Below are 23,306 nucleotides of genomic sequence, written 5' to 3'. Positions count from 1 at the left end.
TCAATTTGAGCGCACTTGTTTGGATAGATGCAAGCGGCATGTCCAGCTTCTCTCCTGGACGCGCAATACACGAAGTCGATGAAATGACACAACTGTCACACCAAGGATGGACACAAAATGCTGGAGTAACTCGGCTGAAGAGGCAGCATCCCTGGAGAGAAGGAATGGGTGGCGTTTCGGGTCGAGACCCTTCAGACGCACTCTGAAGAATGGTCTCATTCCTTCTCTCCAGAGATGCTGCCTGTTTTGTGCGTGGGAGCTTGGGTGCGTTCCGCAAACACCGAGACGGTAATAAATAAAACATCTGACCCGCGGCCGGGGTGAATCACCCTGGTGTGGGTGTCAAAGACCGGGGGTTGGAGGGGGGGGGGTTCACCCTGGTGTGGAGGTTGGGGTCCGATGGCGGTGCATCGAGGTCAGTGACTGTGGGACGCTCCCGCGGGTGGAGATGGAGGAGAGAGAGAAGGGGAGAAAGAGAAGGGAGAGAGAGCAGGGAGCAGGGGGGGGGGGAGGGAGAGAGGAGGGGGAGGGAGAGAGGAGGGTGGAGAGAGGGGGGGGAGGGAGAGATGGAGAGAGGAGGGAGTGGAGAGAGGGGGAGGGAGAGAGGGGGGGGGAGGGAGAGAGGAGGGGGAGGGAGAGAGGAGGGGGAGGGAGAGAGGAGGGGGATGGAGAGAGGGGGGGGAGGGAGAGAGGAGGGGGAGGGAGAGAGGGGGGGGAGGGAGAGAGGAGGGGGAGGGAGAGAGGAGGGGGAGGGAGAGAGGAGGGGGAGGGATAGAGGAGGGGGAGGGAGAGAGGAGGGGGAGGGAGAGAGGAGGGGGAGGGAGAGGGGGGGGAGGGAGAGAGGAGGGGGAGGGAGAGAGGGGGGGAGGGAGAGAGGAGGGGGAGGGAGAGAGGAGGGGGAGGGAGAGAGGAGGGGGAGAGAGAGAGGAGGGGGAGGGAGCGACGAGGGGGAGGGAGGCAGGCGGGGGCGCGAGAGAGGAGGGGGAGGGAGAGAGGAGGGGGAGGGAGAGAGGAGGGGGAGGGAGAGAGGAGGGGGAGGGAGAGAGAGAGGAGGGAGAGAGAGGAGGGGGAGGGAGAGGAGAGGGAGAGAGGAGGGGGAGATAGGGGGGGATAGGGGGGAGAGAGAGAGGGAGAGAGGAGGGGGAGAGAGAGGAGGGGGGGAGAGAGAGAGAGAGGAGGGGGAGAGAGAGAGGAGGGGGAGAGAGAGAGGAGGGGGAGAGAGAGAGGAGGGGGAGAGAGAGGAGGGGGAGACAGGAGCGTGGGGGTCATTTTCCCACACAAGCCATAGGTGACTGGACAATCTGAACCCAAGCACCGTTGAAAGCGGCCGAAGGTGCGCATCCCTCGGGACAGCCCCCACTCTCCCACGGCCACCCTCCGCGGGCTGCGGGTCGGGTGGAGCGGAGGTTTGGGACAATGTTCATGCCTTCACAGTGATGTGATGGACGCGGGGGTCTGGACCAATCGCTGACAAGTCCCGCCCCCCGGTAACGTCAAGTCCGTTATTGGACTTTTCTGTTGAGCGGCAGTCAGTCCGTTGGCCTGTAGGCGCCGCCGCCTTTCGGGTAGGTGGCGTTTAGGCGTCCCGCCCTTTCGGTTAGTTTGCATTTAGGCGTCCCATCCTTTCGGTTAGTAGGCGTTTCATCTTCGGACTCTCTCGGTTTATTGGCGTTTCGGCCTTGTTTCTATTCGGTTCTTTGGCTTCGGCTTCTTTGCTTCGGCCTCTCGTCTGTCGGCGCCACGTCCGGGTACCGACTCAGGCAGCCAGCTTATAAAGATGAGAGGGAAGAGTAAATTCTCCATTGAATTATAACAGAGACAAATAATAATATGCAAATGAAATCATGTTATGAAGCATTGAGTAGGATAATTGTTTGTTTTGACCTCTCTTGATGTTCCAATTGACTCAAATGTACCTCTGCTGTTGAACTGGTTGCCTTTGTTGGGACAGTAATATCATCAGACATAAACTTCTGAGCAGCATCATGCCTATTTAACCTTGAGCAATAGCATTGAATATTCTGACAATGTAAATGGATTGTTTCTAAGCTCCCCCCAGTCAAGTTTCAGTCAATAAAATACTGAGTTAGGCACTTGCGCAACTGAATTTTATTTTGGAAAACACAATAACTGTTCCCCACTACTATACCTAACCACTGCAGATTCGATCCTTGTATCTGCTAGGCCAAGCCCTCCTAGCCTCGTGCAAGCAGAGACCCTCCAAAAGGTCACGCAGTCTCAAGCGTTCTTCCAGAAGATCAACACAGGACCTCGTGTGAGCTACCTTTCATAGGTCCCCGAACCTTGAGGGGCCGAACCACATGGGAGTGGTCTCTTTACATTCCAATAACAGATAGCGATTAACACAGTACATGATAGACAGTTCCCTAACCCAATAATACAATCTTGAACACATTGTATTTGAAAGAAAGTTCTAGAAGGAAGCAAACAGGAATAAACATTGAAACATGTGCCCTGGGATTCAAACAGTTTCTCCAAGGCTCAACAGTTCGACCAATCATCAATTAACAGGGTGACAGTCTCGCAACATTATTTATACTATTTACAATGCCCTTGCAGCGATCCAATCGAAATTATGCATTTAGGGTTTGTTTACAAAACTGCTATACATTTTATCAATTTAGGAGAAACAAGGAGAACACCTGGACCCCTCAACCTCCTGCATACCAGTATGAGCGTAGACTGGCTGGCGCCATCCACAGCCTGTAAATTTCAGCTGACAAGGGTTAAGTAATTCTGACAAGTGCAGGGATCCTCCATTTTATGGTGTTTTTAATTTGGCCAGTATTAACAAACAGTATTAACACCACTTTACACAGTTGGCAGAAATTGACATCCAGACTCTTTACACATTCATCCTGCATGGGGAAGGCGAACAAGCCCTTCACGTTGAACAGAAACCCCCGTCCCCCATCTCTACATGCTGCTCCTGTCACCTTTTGGGTCCCCCTTATCAGTCCACTCTGGGGATCTCCACATTGAAGAGGTCATTATTGGGAATTATTACCTCAATCAGACACGTTTTCTCCTCTCAGCATTCAGAATACATGGGTTCATTCTATGACTGCCCAATTCATTCTTCCATCTCTCAATCCCTCCACCCATCTCATGTCTCTACAACGTAAAACATTTGTCACTTGCACTTCTTCCAATTTAGTGTATTGCATTCAGTTCTCCCAGCTTGGCCGTCTCTGGAGATTGCAGAACACCTCTGTTCCGTCCATATACATGACTCTGAGCTCAGCTCACTTTAATGCTGTGACCCACCCCATTATAACCTTGTGTCTTTGGCCACTTTTCCTACAAAACCCAATGTAAGCTGGTTTGCAGATCCAAAACATTGACAGTTTCTCTTTATCATAGTGCTACATGACCTAGTGCAGGGGTCTCCAAACTATGGCCCACAGGCCACATCCGGCCCACCACGAGATTTTATCCGTCCGGCCCGCAGCAAACTCTGAGCTCCGGGCTCCCCCGGGTCCTAAAGTCCAGCAACTCAGAGAATTTGTAGCGTGTTTGCAGCATTTGCTCTCCACACAACAGATTTGTTTTCTTCGGAACGGATCTTTGGAAGAACGGGTTCAAACGGAATTCCCGGTTCGCGGTGGGAGCCTGTTGTGCTCAGGCCCTGTTTCTCCCCCAGTAGAATACGTGGATCATTCCTTGTTTCAGTCGCCGCCAGACCCTTCCCTCACCTCTCTCCCAGGTACATCATGTCTGTATCGGTGCTGCTTCCTGCTCTCATTCACCACTTTAATGCATCATCTCCCTCACTGCCAGTTTCCAACCAGCTCCCACTTTCCTCTGCTCTTCTCTTTGCTTTCTCGCCGTCTCTATCTCCGATTCGGAGAAAATGCGAATGAACTAAGTCCACTCCAAGCCCGCGGACGCCATCGGCTACCTTGTCTATCCACTACTCGTGTTTGCGCATCAGAACTGGAATATACCCTCCAGGATCTAGTCCGTACAGCAAAACTGACATTTATTTCCTTCTGCAGTTGTACAGAGTCCTAGTGAGACCACACCTGGAGTATTGTGTGCAGTTTTGTTCTCCAAATTTGAGGAAGGACATTCTTGCTATTGAGGGAGTGCAGCGTAGGTTTACAAGGTTAATTCCCGGGATGGCGGGACTGTCATATGCTGAAAGAATCGAGCAGCTGGGCTTGTACATTGGAATTTAGAAGGATGAGAAGGGATCTTATTGAAACATATAAGATTATTAAGGGTTTGGACACGCTGGCGGCAGGAAACATGTTCCCGATAGGGTTGTGAATCTGTGGAGGGTTGGGGCCAGTTCCCTGGATGCTTTCAAGAGAGAGTTAGATAGAGCTCTTAAAGATAGCGGAGTCAAGGGAAATGGGGACAAGGCAGGAACGGGGTACTGATTGTGGATGATCACAGTGAATGACGTTGCTGGCTCGAAAGGCCGAATGGCCTACTCCTGCATTTATTGTCTATTGTCTTTATTTTTTCCTATGGCCCACAAAAATGTGCCAAATATATAATGTGGCCCTCATGTTGAAAAGTTTGGAGGCCCCTGACCTAGTGAATGTTGCCAGCATCTTCTCACTTAGTTGCAGATTTCCAGCTCGTACATGTATTGAAGTTCTCACAGCTATTTATCTCCTGTCCAAGCATGTTAAGGCCATTGGGACTCTTCACTGAATTAAATCAGCCTTATCTATTTTGTACCAGAACGAAACACAAATTGTGAGAGGAACTCAGCGGGTCATGCAGCATCGGTTGAGGGAATGGATAGATGATGTTTTGGGTTGGGACCTTCTTCAGACTACTGAGGAAAGAAGTGGTTTTTGTGGTGAGTCTGAGTCAGAACGTGGTCGAGCAGAGGGAGAGCAGTGAGAGAGAGTACTTCTAGCAACTAGAAGCGGAGAACGAGTAGAAGGGCACGGTGGTGCAGCGGTAGAGTTGCTGCCTTACAGCGCTTGCAGCGCCAGACACCCGGGTTCGATCTCGACTACGGGTGCTGTCTGTACAGAGTTTGTATGTTCTCTCCGTGATCGCGTGGGTTTTCTCCGAGAACTTCGGTTTCCTCCTACACGCCAAAGACGTACAGGTTTGTAGGTTCATTGGCTTGTTACAAGTGTAAATTGTCCCTAATGTGTGTAGGGTAGTGTTAATATGCATGGATCGGTGGTCGGTGTGGAATCGGTGGGTCAAAGAGCTTGTTTTTGCACTGAATCTCTAAAACAACACTTCTTCAGTGGGCATATTTTGAGATTTTGTAGTGGAGCAGTAAAATGGAAACACACGGAACTGTATCTGCTAGAAACATAAGAAAAACAGAGTGCTGAAGGACCTCAGCAGGTCAGGCAGGGTCTGTGGAGGGAATGGACAGACAGACAATGTTTCGAGAATGATCCCAGGAATGATTGGGTTAACATATGATGAGCGTATGACAACACTGGGCCTATACTAACTGGAGTTTAGAAGGATAATAATAATAATAATACATTTTATTTAATGGGCGCCTTTCAGACATCTCAAGGACACCTTACATAGTAATCGGAATAACATATAATCGGAATATAACAAGTAATAAAGACATCACAGAGACACAAATTAAAAACAGAATTCAATCCAAAAACAGAAAATCAAAAACACAGTGTGAAGAGGGAGCAGCGGCAGCCAAAGCGCGCCAGCGTCCACTCTCTCTTCACGGCAGCCATCTTGGACACAGACCTACAGGACTACAATTAGACAAAAAAATCATCCCCCCACAGTGGATAGCACTGTGGAGGAAGGCACAATGTCCAGTCCCCACCCCATGTTCACCCCAAAGTCAGGCCTATTGAGGCCACCGCAATTGCCTCTACGGAGGCCCGATGTCCCTGGCCGTTCTCACCGGGTGGTCTTGCCCCGGCGTCGGGAGAGTCCTTTCGGCGGCTGGGCCACCTGGAACGGCCGCTTCCTCGTTGGAGCCCGCGGCTGCCGAAGCCGACAAGGCCGCGCCAGTTTGGAGCTCCCAGGCTCCCAATGAAAAAGTTGGCGCCGCCTCTCCGCACGCCGCCTCTCCGCTCCGCAGACCCGCAGCCCGGAGATGTTGCTCTCGGCGGTCCAGCTCGCCAGAGCTCCAGCGCGTCGCTCCAGCGCGGCGACCCAGGCAAGGCGTCGCCCGCTCCACTCCGCTCCGCTCCAGCGCTCCAATGCTGTGACGCCGCCGAGGCCGAGGTGCTGGGCGGTCCCCGCCAGGAAACGGCGCTCCAAGCCCGCTGGTAGGCCACGAGGACGGGTCAACGGGCAGCCCGGAGAAAAGGCTGCCACACCGACCAGGTAGGGACCTAGAAATAAAGTTTACACCTACCCCCCACAATGAAAAGACCATATCCCCTACAAACAAAAAACAGGACTCACTAAAAACTATTAAAAAAGGATGAGGGGGAACCTCATTGAAAACTACCGAATAGTGAAAGGCCTGGATAGAGTGGACGTGGAGAGAATGTTTCCACTCGTGGGAGAGTCTAGGACCAGAGGCCATAGCCTCAGAATAAAAGGACGTACCTTTAGGAAGGAGATATGGAGGAACCTCTTTTGTCAGAGGGTGGTGAATCTATGGAATTCATTGCTACAGACGGCTGTGGAGGCCAAGAATGGATATTTTTGAGTGGAAGATTAGCAGTTTCTTGATTAGTACGGTATTCAGGGGTTATAGGGTGAAGGCAGTAGAATAGGGGGGGAAAATAGATCGGCCATGATTGAATGGCGGAATAGACTTGATGGGCCGAATGGCCTAATTCTGCTCCTATACCTTATGAACGTTTTGAGTTGGACACTTTAGTTTAGAGAGTGCAGAAACAGGCCCTTTTTGCCCACCGAGTCCGCACCGACCAGCGATCCCCGCGCATTAACACTATCCTACACACAGTAGGGACAATTTACACTGATTACCAAGCAAATTAACCGACGAACATGTACGTCTTTGGAGTGTGGGAGGAAATGGAAGATCTCAGAGAAAACCCACGCAGTCACGGGGAGAACGTACAAACTCCGTACAGACTGCACCCATAGTCAGGATCGAACCTGGGTATCCAGCGCTGCCAGCTCTATAGGGCAGCAACTCTTCCGCTGTGCTACCGTGCCACCCTTAAGTAGTTCAATAGTTTGTGTTTTGCTCAAGAATCCAGCTTCTGCAGTTGTATCTCTCTTTTTTTAATATGAATTAGCCAGTTTTGCTGAAAGGTCATCAATCTTTAATATTGACTCCAACTTTCTGTCTCCAGGACTGCTGCCCGACCTGCAGAGTATTCCCAGCTTTTTCTTTATTTCAGACTTTCAGTAACTAAAGTGTTCTATGTCACACTGTTCCAACAATTTGTTTCCTCTCTGTTCTCATTCATCTTCTATTTATGTCTCTTGCAGCTTATCATCTGCAATTAAAACAAGCCATCACCACATTCTCTCAATTTACACCATCGCCGCTTGTGTCATTTGGTCTCTGTTCATCTCCACCCTATCACAGACATTCTTTGTTGTCTCAATCTTTGCACTCCTCCCACTTGTCTGCAATTTAAAACATTTTGTATTACACAAGAGATATTTTGCAGATCACCGATGAATATTTGAATGGCTGCTCTGATTAGAGGGGCCGATTGATCTACTCCCGCTCCTATTTTCTTGTGAAACATTATCTTTACACCCTCCAGAAATGCTCTGTGACCTGCCAAGTATTCCCATATATACTTTCACTTCACACACAACTCTTTGCTTGGTGTCATTTTTTAACTATACCCTTTCATGGTATTCCTTACACACAATTAAGAGATTGATAATAGTAAGATTAAACGAGAACTTACCAGTTTGAAGTTTGATCTTTATTTTATGAGGAGTTACGATGAGGGATTACGTGAAGAGCCCGTCAGCGAGCATGCGCATCAACCTTCAAAGCAGCGGTGTGGAGTCACAGAACCGGAACCAATTGACCTGAGAATAGTAAGATTCAAGAAACTAGAAATACCAGTTAGCTTTATGAGGAAGAGTTTGGGAGTGGAGGGCACGTAATCCCTCATCCAAACTCCTCATAAAATAAAGATCAAACTTCAAACTGGTAAATTCTCGTTTAATCTTACTATTTTACTTCGGAGTCACGTGAGTGACTACGTGAAGATTTTAAAGCTCTGTGATTCCATGCCGTGGAAAACGAGTCCAGGCCTCACACACTGTATAGTTGACAATTGAAGAAATGGAAACTGTTCAGTCATGGTATTGAAACAATAACAAATGTAATATAGAAACAAAACAACACAACCGTGGTCACCTCTCTACCCGAGAGGGACTGTACAACTGAACTCAAAACTGAACTAGCAAACACGCTCCTTTTCATTACAGGTTTATTGTAAAACTCCTGAAACGTGCGTGCTGAGGACCATCCTGCAGCCAACAGGATCTGGTCGAATAGGACCTCCATGTTTCTTGCTGCGGACGTCGCTGCAGCCCTGGTGGAATGAGATTTGAATATTTTAGTATCCACACCCGCATAGTAAAACTAACTTAAGCCACCTGGAGATAGTCTGAGTAGAAACCCCTTTATGTGGCTTCTTATGGCTAATCACCAATGATAAGTCCGAACCTCTAAGCCCCTTAGTAACTACCATATGCTGTCGGAGGTAACGAACTACACACAACTCTGGGTCCACAGGGTATGCCATAAATTGTAATTTCTGTCCCGAGGACCCTGGTCTACTCTGTTTTATGTTGTCATGAATGAAAAAGGTAAACCCAGTATTAGAGGTGAGCATCCTCTCCACCCGCAACTTTTGCAAGGATTGGACCCTCTGGGTGACATGACCACCTTGTGTGTAAGCCTCAATAGAGACAGGGAAGACGGTGGGAACCATGAGCGAATTGAATTAAGGACCACCCCACATCCCAAATTTCAGTGTATCTGGGCCGAGGAGGGTTAGAATTGAAAACTCCTTTCATGAATTTACACACTGGAGGATGAGATCCCACCGACTGGTAAACGGAGCTAGGCTGTAAGTATGATGACAACGCACTCCTGGCACTATTCAGAGCACTGTAACTCAATTTTTCATCATAAAATAATTTAGAAAGAAATTCCAGGACATCTTCCCACTTCCTGATGTACAGTGCATATTGTTTCTGTGTACTGCTTCTCCATGCCGCAGTTAACAAATCCACCGTGTGGTCAGCTAGTCCCAGTCCGAGGAAAGGTCTTCTCAAAACCTGCAAATTAACAAATTTAGCCGATAATGTAGAGGATGTGCTTCCCCCGAACTGGGATTAGTCAATAAAGACCTGTGTTTTGGCACCTTCCATACAGGTTGTACCACCATACCCAGAACGAGAGGGTACCATGGCTGAGTGGACCAGTCAGGGACTACCAGAATGCCAGAGGCAAAGTCCTACTGAATCTTTTGCAGACAGCGAGTGACGAGGCAGAATGGGGGGAATGCATAGAAAAACATTCCTCCCCAGTGTAGCGAGAACGCGTCCACAGCTACAGCCCCTGGGTCTGGATCCCACGCAACATACTTTGGTAACTGATGATTTAATCTTGAAGCGAACAAATCCATATCCGGTGTAACATACCTAGAAACAATGTCATTAAATACTCTATGATTCAACACCCATTCTGTGTTGTCATTGAATTTACGTGACCTGGTGTCCGCCACCGTGTTGAATCTACCAGGTAGATAGATAGCTGAAACCCAAATGTTACGATTAATACACCGTTGCCAAATGAGGTTAGCCAATTTATCACAGGATACTGACTTGATACCACCCATGTGATTTATATATGCAACTGCAGTCGTATTGTCTATCTGCAACTGAACATGCAGATGATGCCTGCGTATACAATAAGCTTTCAGCCCATGGAAGGCTGCGAGCAACTCCAAATAGTTAACCCCATGCACCTGTAGAAACGACAGTTCATGCAAATTCCATCTGCCACCGCAGCTGTCAAAGGTGTCATTAGCTCCCCACCCCAAAGCACTTGCATCAGATTGTATTACCAATGAAGGGCTTTCAATTGAAATATTGCCCAAACAATGGCCAAGATTGGCTATCCACCACTGGAGCTCATCAAGAGCTTTAACCGACAATTGCATAGCCCTGTCAAAGTGGCCCAAATTGTTTTTAAGTGCTTGCACCTTGTCTCTTTGCAATTGTTGATAATAAAGGGGTCCATATTTAGCTGCTGGAAATGCAACAACCAATTTACCAATTAAACTTGACACTTGACGAATTGAAGGCAGGTGCTGTGCAATCATATTGCTGCAGGACTATTAACTTCAATCTCTTGCCCTCGGGCAAAGTCACCAGGTGATTGGAGTTAATAGTAAATCCCAAGTAATCCATGATAGTGGATGGAGTCAACCTGGATTTTACTGGATTAATGAGAAATCCCAACTTTTGAAACACAAGCTTAGTGGCTGAAACTGCCAAAATTGCTAATTCCATAGGCTTGCCTATGATGAGAATGTCATCTAGGTAAGCCGTTAACAATATGTTTCTGTGCTCGTAAAAGAGCCAGTGCCGGTTTTAATATTTTAGTGAACAGCCTAGGAGCTGAGGGCAACCAATTAGGCAGTGCTTTATTATTGCCATAATTGCCCCATCAAGTTAAACTTCAGGTACTTCCTGTGTTCTTTGTGAAGAGAGACTGAATAATAAGCATCCATATAACATCCCTTGGAAATTAACTGTTTGGCTGTGACAAAACTTTCCATTTTGAAATGTTTGTACTGCACAAAAGTGTTTAATTGGGTTAAATCCAATATAATGCGGCACCCCCCATCCTTCTTTGCTCTGGTGAAAATATTGGACACAAACTGGTGTGCCTCATGTCTAGTTTTCTCAATTACCCTTTTTTCACACAGAGCATCAATTTCAGCCTGAACTTCCAAATCATCCTTTTTTGAACGGAGAAAGGAACGGCTTGGAGCATGCTGTGTGGGTGGCAGCGTGCCAGCAAACTCTATTTTAAACCCTTCAACACTGTGCAGTATGAACAAGTCAGTAGTTATCCAATGCCATTCATGCAAAAAGAACCGTAACCTACCACCAACATGCAATAAATCTACACCTGGTATGTTACTCTGTGAACCAGACCCACCTACCTCCGTATTAGATGGACTTTCCCCGGTTACTTCCTTCCCCGTTGTTTGGGGTTTTGGGGGTGCTTGTGGTCGGTAGCTGCGCATCTTCGCTGTTGGTCGGGTCGGACCTTGTCCTAAAAAAGACTTCCTTGGAATTCTTCCCGACCTCATTGGTTGCCCAGCCGGTCTTGTGCTGGGTAAAGGGTATGATTGGTGCCACTGGTGGAGCCCGAAGCAGCCCCACAGCCTTTGCCTCCTCGTCGAGGTCTTTAACCTGCCTGGAGAGGTCTTCCCCAAACAGTACGTTTGGCGGCTGCACATTGCTGGCTTTACACAACCCCGCAAACTTGGGGTTGAGAATGGGACAAATGGCATTTTTTTGGGAAACAATTGATTTCAAAATGTGCATTGTACAGCAATGCCATTGCGTCCCTCTGCCCATCCGACAATGTGCAGCCATCCACTGACCTGGCGAAAGCTGTCAGTCCCGACCCCAGCAGGCTCAGAATCCTCTGCAGCTTCAGTTCTTGGGTTTTTATACCCCCACCAATATGGTTCGATATAGAACTGTTTACCACCGGTACCGTCAGGGATGCACAGTTGCTGGGTGCGTGGTACCGTATGGTAGTTTGTAATATAACCTGGCCCTGCAGCTGGTGGGAGACCAGGTAATTGATGCTAGCCGCTAACTCCTCATTCAGCGGCTCTCCAACAAGCGACGGCACCGCAAACTTTGATATTAGGTTGGGCACCTCCGCTTCCCGCGGGTCCCGCATCGAGCGTCCCTCCGCACCGGAGTCGTCTGCACTTCCATCCTCAGATGGGGAGACGTCATGCAGCCCTGCAACAGGCGCTGCTACGGGTCCCCGAGACCCGCTGCGGCACGGCTCACGACCACGGAGATGGTCCACTCGGGACAGGCGACAGTGGAGCATCCAGAAGATGTTCCACTCGGGACAGGCGTCCAGCCATCCTTCCCGCTCTGGGAGGCGAATCCTCCCGGCCAGACTCATCCGAGTCTGCTCTTCTGTTGGACTTACACGTTGCTTTCCCCCGCGGGGTATGCAAAGTGTTGTCCATGGGCACCGAGCCCGAAGTCGCGGGCTGAGCTGACAGCGACCGTGCTGGTGAAATCGACTGCCGACCGCTGACCGTACTCCCAAGGTCCTCTGAAGAGGCTCTCCCTGCAGGCATCCATGATTTCACCCTTGTTTTCTCCATATCTGTAACGACAGAGCAAAATTTCACCACAGATTAAGCTCTCGCACTTACCTGGGGTCTTTTTAAAAGGACCGCTACTGGAGCTGCGCGCCAGCCAGCCAGTCAGCGCGCCATGCGTTAGACGTAATGAGCGCATGCGCGCTGACGGGCTCTTCACGTAGTCACTCACGTGACTCCGAAGTAAAATCGATATCCTTTCAGAAAAAATGCTGCTCGTTTGTAATTAATTATATAAAATTGTGATATTTTTGTAAATGATGACATAAGGAAATCTGAACATGAGATTCCAAAAAATCTAAGATGAACAGACACCTACCTGACGATTTCATTTAACTTTTTTAAAATGTTCTTAATTTTTGTGTATTTTAGTTCGTACAAGGACCGATGATGTCATGTGGTTACTTGTTTGTAAGCATTTGATACTATGAAATAGCTGAATTAATGCATTATTGATGCTAATCAATTTTGTATTTATGATATTACATGACATCACCTCAATTCCTTCAAATGTCCCTCTCTGCTTGTTTAATATTTGCCATTCTACCAATCCTACTTTAAAGAAACCTCAAAACAAAACAATGTTATTCTTAGTTCTATGATTTTTACATAAGGTTTGCTGGCAAAATTGTGAGTGTTTGGTAACCGTATTCTATGCAAAGCTCTCACATACTGTAATGAGCAGAATTAAGTGGTACTTAATAAATAAGTATGGTTTGTTAGTGTCAGTTTAGTGTAAGCAGAGGTTTTGAAGTTAGCAGGCTGATATTATTCACAACTGGTACAATTATATATTTTACTCTAGCTTTAACCAGCAGCAAGAGAAATGGTCACAAAATGTCTTTGAGATGAAAAACAACATTCTGTTTCTGTTTATTCAATGAGTGTCCTTTATCTGCACAAGAATAGATGACCATTTATCTCCTGCCTTCTCCCTGTAATCTTTGATGCCCTTACTAATCAAGTACCTATCGATCTGCACTTTAAAAATAGCTAATGACCTGGTCTATGGCAATGAATTCCACAAAATCACCACCCTCTGGCTAAAGAAATTCCTCCTCACCCCCGTTCTAAAGGTATATCCTTTTTATTCTGAAGCTGTTCCCTTTGACCCAAGCCTCTCCCACAAGTGGAAAGATCCTCTCCACATTCATTTATTACTTGGTAGGTTTCAATAAGACCCCTCTTTATCCTCTAAACTCTATTCCGGTCTCTAATTAATATTATTGATAAGATTAACAATCAAAAGAGTCAGAGGTTGTGATTGCAACATGCAACAGCGAGACAGAATCAATGTACGCACATCACTGGATTTTTTTTGGGGTGTCAGGTGGTCACTTGTGGGAACCTGATAGTGTGGGTTTTCTCTGGGTGCTCCGGTTTCCTCCCACATTCCAAAGATGACCAGGTTTGTAGTTTAATTGGCTTTGGTAAAAGTTCTAATTTGTCCGTAGTGTTTAGCATAGTACCAGTGTGTAAGATGATCACTGTTCAGCATGGACTAGATGGGCCAAAGGGCCTGTTGCTGCGATGCATCTCTCAAGTCTAAAATGAAGAAAGTTTGTAATGTGGGGACACTAAATGTCTTATTGGAATGTACTAGTGTATGAGATGATGGTGGGGCTGCATTGAGAGTATTGTGTTCAGTTCTGGGCACTATATTATAGGAAAAATGTTGTCAAGCTGGAAAGGGTGCAGAGAAAATTTACAAGGATGTTGCCAGGACTAGAGGGTTTGAGCTATGGGAGAGAGGTTGAGTAGACTGGGACTCTATTTCTTGGAGCGCAGGAGGATGAGGGGTGATCTTATAAAGGTGTATAAAATCATGAGAGGAATAGATTTGGTGGATGTATAGTCTCTTGCCCAGAGTAGGTGAATCGAGGACCAGAGGATAGAGGTTTAAGGTGAAGGGGAAATTATTTAATAGGAATCTGAGGGGTATCTTTTTCACACAAAGGTGATGGGTGTATGGAACAAGTTGCCAGAGGAGGTTGTTGAGGCTGGGTCTATCCCAACATTTAAGAAAGAGTTTGACAGGTACATGGATAGGACAGGTTTGGAGGGATATGGACCAAACGCGAGCAGGTGGAACTAGTGTAGCTGGGACATTGTTGGCCGGTGTGGGCAAGTTGGGTCGAAGGGCCTGTTTCCACACTGTATCACTCTATGACACTCAGGAATGTTCTGCAGTATGTACTGAAATAAGTTCTTAATAATCCAACTTGTTCGAGAAACTCACCAGTGCTGTCTGAGATTTTCTTTGCATGTTGTCCGATCTGAGCCGTAGTTAAAAGGGTGACTGGGCCCTATGTGAAAGCCAGATTTGGGGTGCAGATCAAACACCACCAACATGGTCCTTCATAGATGGCCTTAATTTATGCATAATCCAATAATCTTGGTTTTACATATCTATTCAACCCATTGATATTTCTTTATTATTTAATGTCTTCATTTACGCAGTATTTTTCTTTATTATTTAATGTCTTCATTTACGCAGTATTCTATGATGCCAATCCTTGTGTCATTGGGGAACTTTTTAGTATGGTTTTCTATCCCATCATCTAAATAATTTATAAATGCAGTGAATAATTGTGGCCTTAACATAGACCCTTGAGGGGCACCATTTGCAGCATCCTGCTGATTTGAGAACCCATTCATTATCCATGTGTTCAGCTGATTTATTCACCAATGCAAATGTGCAGTAGCTGCATGATGTGGGAGGTGGTGGACCCCAGTGTGGTTTCTGGTGACCAGATCTGCTGCAAGTGGTGGTTGCTTGTAGAATTTAGGCTCAAAGTTAATGACCTGGAATCTGAGCATCAAACACTATGGCTCATCATAGATGGGTTGCCAATAGGATCAACAACTCATCAGGAAGGCTGGCTCCGTCCTGGGGGCGGAGTTGGATTCATGGGAGGTGGCCTTGGGAGGGGAGGATGCTCCTCAAACTGCGAGGCATCCTGGTCAATACAGCTCACCCTCTCCAAGACACACTGGTCAACCTGAGGAGTACCTTCAGCAACACACTGGGTCCACCAAAATGCAGGGCAGAACGCCACAGGAGACTCTTCTTCCCTGTGGCTATTAAACTTTAAAACTCCTCCCTCTTCTGTCCCATGGGGTAGACTGAGACCGACTCCCCTCCCTCCGCTCCCCCCCCCCCCCCCCCCAATCTTTACTCATCCCCTAGCCCTTCCGCTCGTCACTTTAACTTCATGTTTCATGTATTTTGTGTTTTTATGACTGTTGGCAGATCAATTTCCCTCCTGGGATAAATAAAGTTGTATCATATCGTATTGTATATGCATCCTACTGAAAAGACAGGCAGGTGGGCAGAGGTGGTGGGGTGGCTCTGTTGGTAAGGAATGAAATCCAATCCATAGCAAGAAACGACATAACACCAGTAGAATCCTGTGGGTGAAGAAACTGCAAGGGCAATAAGTCATGATGGGTGTTGTATAAAGGCCTCCAAATAATGGCCTGTATGTAGGGCACAAATTACATCAGGAAATAGAAAAGACATAAAAGAGAAAATGTTCCAGTGATCATGGAGGATTTCAATATGTGAGTAAACTGGGGAAAATCAGGTAGGTACTGAATCCCAAGAGAAGGTGATGGAGAGGTGGTGTGGGACAAGGGTAGCCGGCCCAGCCTGGCGGTGATGGTCGGTAGGTCCGTCCGCTAGAATCGAAATCTACTTTAAAGAGGTATGTAGAAACAAGAGTTTACTGCATTGTGAGCAGTTCTGAGCCCCATATCTGAGGAAGGTTGTGTTACCTTTGGAGAGGGTCCAGAGGAGATCCTAGGGATGATTGGATTAATGTACGAGGAGTGTTTGAAGGCTCTGGGCCTGTACTCGCTGGAGTTTAGCAGGATAAGAGAGAATCTCATTGAAACCTGCCGGATAACGGAAGGCCTAGATGGAGTGGACGTGAAAAGGATATTCCATTAGTGGGAGAGTCTGGGACCAGAGGGCACAGCCTCAGAATAAGGACGTATTTTTAGCATGGAGATGAGCCATTCTTTAGCCAGAGGGTGGTGAATCCATTGCCACAGATTCCTGTGCAGGCCAAGACATTAATTATTTTTAAAGTAGAGATTGATAGGTTCTTGATTGGGAAGGGCGTCAAAGAATATGTAGAGAAGGCAGGAGAATGGGATTGAGGGAGAAAATAGATCATACGTGATTGAATGGTGGAGTAGACTAGATGGGTTGAATGACATAATTCTGCTCCTGTGTCTTATGGTCTTCTCTGGTGGAAACAATTATTGACAACTCAAAATGTTAACGTATCTAAGAAATTTTTTGTTTGGGACAAATTCTGTTACCAACGCTGCACATTCGCAATGGAGACTAAGAATATAGCGTAGATGCCTGCTTTAAAATGTAACAGTGCTGAAGGATGTTTCTTCAACCCAATTTGAACTTGCTGAGCACTAAAATTATTCTGTTTGTGTCGGATGATTGTAGTAATTGAATTTAAGAGTTCATGAGCAAAGAAGCCTTTTTTTATGGCTTGATTACTTCAAAGCGGATGGTTTTACTTTTGTGGATTTGAGAAAATATCAACTGCAGCTTTTCATCAGATTTGATGAGACCTTGTATTTAAAGCTATTCTATTTTTTTGACATGGAAATGATAAGCCTGTGCCTCAAAAAAACATGAATTTTCCCAGGTATTTCATCTTTAAGTTCTCAGCTGCTTAACGGTAGGAAAAAAGCCTTATCAAAGATTAAGTAAAGGAAACATAGATTAATTTGCACAGAAAACTGCTGTGTTGGTCTACCTTGTCTCAGTTCTAACTTTGTTGTAAATATAGATTATTGCCAACCTAGAAAGTTAATAAGCTTTAAAAAGGCTGACAGCCACAAAACCCTGACCACAAAAAACAATCTTCCTACATTAAAACCTATGATGCATGAAAACAGCAATTATGCTAACAGTATAGTGGGATGAAGTCTTCTAATTTAATTGCGTACCCAGCATGCTTTCATATACTGTATATGGGAGGATACGAAACATTGTTAAAATTGAAGAGGAAATATTACTGCAAAAAAAACATAAGGTTTTGTTTCAGGAGATGAAAGGGCTATTCTCAGAGACCGGAGAGGTCCTCTAGATTTTGGAACTTTGGAATTCTAATTAAGGTAGTCATTGCTTTTATTAAAATCTAAAATAGGAGGAATGTGTGCCGAAATAAGCAAGGTGATATTCTTTTCAAAAAACAAAGTGCTGGAGGAACCCAGCAGGTCAGGCAGCATCTTAAAACCTGAAATGCTAGTCACCTGGCGAGGCTAATTCCCAATTGTAGATCCATAAGTTTTAGGTACAGAATCAGGCCATTCAGCCCATCAAGTCTACTTTGTCATTTAAACATGGGCGATCTACCTTTCCCTCTCAACCCATTCTCCTCTTCATGACCGCTAACACCCCTACTAATAAAGAATCTATTGATTTCTGCCTTAAAAATATCCATCATCTTGGCCTGCATAGCCTTCTGTGGCAATGAATTCCACCCTCTGACTAAAAAAATTCCTCCTCATCTCCTTTCTAAAGGAACATCGTTTTAATCTTAGGCCACGGCCTCTGTTCCAAGACTCTCCTACTAGTGGAACCATCCTCTCCACATCTACCCAGGCCTTTCACTATTCAAATAGGTCCAGAATAGTCCTTCCTCTAGTTGGACTATCCACATACTGTTTCAAGAAACCGCCTCGGATGCACCTAATGATTTCCTCCGTCTAAGCATTTTGTATGAAGGAAGTCCCAGTCGATATATTTTTTCGTATCCATATTTTTTGCTAGTTTCATGTCTACTGAATATCTGCATTAGCAGTTATTAAACTGAAAACCACAGAGCCTGATTTTTAAAAATATTTGTTGTTGTTGTGATTTCTTTGTATGTGGTCATATCGCTGTGATATAAAGATTATTTGTGTAGTTTTCACATAAAGCAGGTTTTTCATGACATTAAAAAAAAACACATTTTGTTTTGTCATGGGCATTCATCCTCTTCTTTTGAATAATAATGGCGATGAATTTACTGAAGTTAAACCTATTTACAGTGAAAAGCTTCATTGTAAGGGAAATATTCTTTTAATTAAATGTTCATGTTAATCAAATATCATGAACATTTAGATCATGAATACATATTTAAATTTAAATTAAATTGATGTTATCTTCGGCAGGAATTTCATGAATTGTTATATGCTGTCATTTAAGGGAAGTTGTAAGATGTTTTATGTAGTGACTCTCTGTATATATATTTGTCAATATATACAGGTGCACAACCTTCTATCCGAAAGCCTTGGGACCAGACACTTTCGTAATTCGGAATTTTTCGGCTTTCGGAATGGAAGATTTTTAGCGTAGATTTTAATGGCTGGCTCAGTGGTAGAGTGCTCGGCTCATATCCGCAAGGTCGCGAGTTTGCGCCTCGATCCCGGCAGTTACTCGATCGCTCATTTGAGTCTTCAATGTAGTTTTTTCATGCAGAATAGGAGAGAATAGGGAGGGTTAGGCTGGGATTATTCTCTGCGAGATGATCTTAGTGCGGGAGACAAGTGTAGGAAAGGTGTACTGACTGTGTGGGCAGAACTTTGGAAGTGATTGCCCACCATTCTCAAAAGCCGCGGTGTCTCCCTGTCCCTGGGATAGCAGGGGGCGATCAAACAGCACAATACCCCCCTCCCCCTCCAACTCCAGAGGAATCCGCTCCCCGATGGGCCGCTACGGCGACAAGTGGCAGTTCGCCCACAGCCCGAGCTGCGCCACCCCAAGAACAAGACGTACCTTGCACACCATCAGCTTCTGCCCCGTGTTCCTCTGGAGTTGGAGCGGGCCTGGGCTGGAGTTGCTGATCTGGGATCTCCGTGCTTGCAGTGGGCCTGGCGGTCGGTGTCCCGATGAGGGGGCGCAGCTCGGGCTGTGGGCGAACTGCCACTTGTCGCCGTAGCGGCCCATCGGGGAGCGGCTTCTGGTGGTCCTGACGTCTCCGGCCAGTTTGCAGTTTTCCTCTGGAGTTGGAACGGGGCTAGGCTGCTGCTGGCTGTGGGTCTCAGTGAGCCTGGGGGTCGGTGTCCCATTGGTCCTGACGTCTCCGGTGACTGGCACTGACCTGCTGGCATCGCCGACGTGAAGACAGTGCAAAGCCCCCACGCCGGTGCAATGGGCGGGGAGCTGGAGAGGGGAGGGAAGGGGGTCACACACATGGCCGGGAAGCAGAGGGGTGTAGGTGGGGTGAAACTGAAGGGAGCGACAATCTGCTGCTGCCTGCCCGCTGAGTTAAAAAGTTCCCACGCAAGACTCACGATACACTGTGTATCGTGAGTCTACCGTGGGAACTTTTTAACTCAGCGGGCAGGCAGCAGCAGATTGTCAATTATTAACCCTCCCGCGCAATATACCCTCACCTTCTCTTTTATGAATGGGGATTTAGTTCCCCTTTCTTCGAGGAACGACCGGAGGTTCCGCTGTCACCTCTGCGGGCCGCCCTCGGTGAACGTCTTCAAGGACCTTTCTTCAAGGACCGAAAAAATGTCCGCTATTCGGAGCTTTTCGTTATTTGGAATTTCGGATAAAAGGTTGTGCACCTGTACTGTGATTGATGCTGTTAAATTAATCTTTGTTTTCAAATGCATCCATAATTTGACTCCTGCCTATCTTGTCTAGCCCCATCTTCTTCAAGGCATGTCCAATATTAAACTCTGGCCACCAATTATTTTTTTCCATTATAGTTTCTACCAACTCAGACAAAAGTAGAGGAGCATCACCACCTGCAAGTTGTGCTGCAGATCACTCAATTCTCAGTCCTTCCATGTTGGTGTGTTCAAATCCCAGAGCTCTCTACAGAATAGCCTTGTGAGAGAGTTTTCAGCAGGCCAACTTTAAAGGCAACTAGAGATGAGAAATAAATAGTGGCCTCACCACTGTGTCTGCATCCTCCACATTAAACTTTTTATGTTTCTTCACTCAGCTGCCAGCACCTACATAACCTAGAATTCACCTCCTTAAATGTTTCCATCTCCCTATTCCTTGAAATCTGCCATCTTGATATAGATTTTTATCACCGGAAATGCTATTTCCTCTCCTCGCTGAGTTTTCAACTTTGTTTGATTAATACTTTTGTTAAGTGCTTTGAAATGTTTTTCTATTTTAAAAGAGTAATATGAACATAGATTATTATTCGTGTAAACACATCCCAGAAACATCTCAGTAGCCTGATTGTCCATCTAACTTGTATTCTATATTTTAACTACTTTCCAATATTATCCTAAGTATTTTTGTGGTCTACTTCACATTATTGCCTTTTATGTTTACGCATGTTTGAATTGCCTCTTTTTGCAGATAACAAATAAATGGGTTCTTTCTTGGATCCGTTTATTTCTGAAATAAGTGACCAGTGTATCCAATCCTTTATTTCCGGGAATGATTACATAATTTGTGACCAAATTCACGTTCCTTTCGATTTATTTTTATAAATTTCTGATTAGAACAATTCAGGATAAGTTGTGCATTTTAACCATTCTCAAAAATAGAAAATACTCTGGTGAGGCATATCACCAGACTGAGTAGAGCCAATGTCAGTGTCTCCATAAAGATATCTGGATTACACAAAGTCACAGAATTATAGAGTGGACACAATGATAAAAGCAGAGAATGCTGTGAACATGCATTTCCATTTTGACTCTCATGTTGGTATTAATTTTGCTGTCAACATACCTGCACTGTTATTGTTTCCATTGCTTTTAATGTTTGCAAGTTGTGCTCTTGCTCAGTCGCAATGCGGAAGCATGAAGTAGATGTGGACCTGAGATTACGTAATAGCATTAACATTGTTTTTTAGTGTATCCATTAACCAATTTGTTTAATATTGATTGATGTTTTGCTTAAAATGGAGAGAACCAATTTTAGATCAATATGTTAACCATTTGCCCATTGTTAAGGTTTAAACCATTTCAAGTTTTATTGTTCATTCCATTTAAAAACTTCAGATGTAATGAAGATTTTTTGGTAACGCTGATGCTCCCAGAAATTTAAAAAAAAATCTGCTTATTATATTTTGTAGACACTTGGACAAGTACATGGTTAGGAACGGTTTAGAGGGATATAGGCCAAATGTGGGCATGTGGGACTGGCGTAGATGGGGCATCTTAGTCAGCATGGACAAGTTGGCTCCAAGGTTCTTTCTGTGTTGTACGATCTATGATTCTAATATAAGTTCAAAATTTCAGGTCAAAATATAAATCTTATTTTACATTTTGGTAATTTTGTAACTGTAAAACATAATAAACTTAAGTTTAAATATTCTAACTTGATCAAAGTTGAAGTAGTTAGTAAGTCCCGTTGGCCCTTGGGCACAAGCATAACTCTAACGATGCTGTTTGAAATGACTCATGTTCACATTATTCTTGTTGAAGTATTTGTGCATGACCAAATGTTTTGCCCTTTATGCTATCGTAAAATAGAAGATAAATGGATGATCAGCCATGATCATATTGAATGGCAGTGCAGGCTTGAAGGGCCGAATGGCCTACTCCTGCACCTATTTTCTATGTTTCTACGTTTCTAAATCATATGGAAACAAGGAGGAATGGCCTTTGTCCAACTATCTGCCTGTGTTCACCTATGACCAGCCGTGCTTTGTCCTGCCCCTCCACCCTTCTAGCTTTTTATACCCACACCCCTACAATCAGCCTGAAGAAGGGTCCTGACCCAAAATGTCACCTATCCACATTCTGCAGGGATACTGCCTGACCCACTGAGTTCTTCTTTTTCTTTTGTGTGGCGTGTACAGCCTAAAGTTGTTGGACAACTTGTTCTATTTGATCTTCCGTTTGTGCACGTCGAGATGATTGCATTAGTCGAAACAGGGCTGACCACGTGAAGGTTGCAATCTTCCACCCCACCCACTGAGTTAATCCAGCATTTTGTGTCTTTGCTTGGTAAACCAGCATCTGCAACTCCTTGCTTCTACAAGGAGGAATCTCATTGGGTTTTTGAGCTAAGTAGTATACTTCCCTTTCTTTGACCTTGTTGCAATTAAATTTGATATGCATTGATTAGTCTCACTACATAGAAACATAGAAACATAGAAATTAGGTGCAGGAGTAGGCCATTCGGCCCTTCGAGCCTGCACCGCCATTCAATATGATCATGGCTGATCATCCAACTCAGTATCCCGTACCTGCCTTCTCTCCATACCCTCTGATCCCCTTAGCCACAAGGGCCACATCTAACTCCCTCTTAAATATAGCCAATGAACTGGCCTCGACTACCCTCTGTGGCAGGGAGTTCCAGAGATTCACCACTCTCTGTGTGAAAAAAGTTCTTCTCATCTCGGTTTTAAAGGATTTCCCCCTTATCCTTAAGCTGTGACCCCTTGTCCTGGACTTCCCCAACATCGGGAGCAATCTTCCTGCATCTAGCCTGTCCAACCCCTTAAGAATTTTGTAAGTTTCTATAACATCCAGAGGATCATAGCTTATAGGTAGTTTGAAAGCATGCTTCTGTGTTGAGAAGTCTATTTTGTATTGAGGTTGATGGCACAGATAGGCAATTGAAACTATTGTTCAAGGACTTGCTTCAACATTGTGCTGTTTCAGATTTTTATGTCTTGTGTAGGGAATGATAAACTATTGAAACGATGCAACTGTACTATTCAATTTAGAGTATGTGCATATTCCAGCAGCTATGTTTGACTAGCAAACGTGCAGTATTACAAATAATTGTGAGCAATAGGTATTTGAAAAGCTAGGTGCATCCATTAATTCTTGCCTTTTCACAGTCGTAGATTTTACTGAACATGGCAGGTGATGGAAGTATTCCTCATTGTTAAATTTATGTCGTTGATTAACATGTCATCAAAGTGGCATGGAAGAGTTGCAAACTTTCTTCTGTTTCTGAATATACGTGGACACTCCTTGACATATGCACAAACTGGGTACCCATTGTTAATTAGCGATAGAGAATAACACAAGTACCTAAAC

The 23,306-nt window shown here is 45.4% G+C and overlaps 1 protein-coding gene across 1 annotated transcript in view; it reads left to right on the top strand.

Moving 5' to 3' along the window:
* LOC116983474 (plasma membrane calcium-transporting ATPase 2-like) overlaps window positions 1-23,306 on the top strand; it is an 847,186-nt gene that overhangs the window by 189,005 nt on the left and 634,875 nt on the right. The window lies entirely within an intron of this gene.

This window comes from Amblyraja radiata, chromosome 18 (assembly GCF_010909765.2).
Source record: "Amblyraja radiata isolate CabotCenter1 chromosome 18, sAmbRad1.1.pri, whole genome shotgun sequence".
Lineage (NCBI taxonomy): Eukaryota > Metazoa > Chordata > Chondrichthyes > Rajiformes > Rajidae > Amblyraja > Amblyraja radiata.
This window is presented reverse-complemented; position numbering and strand designations above follow the sequence as displayed.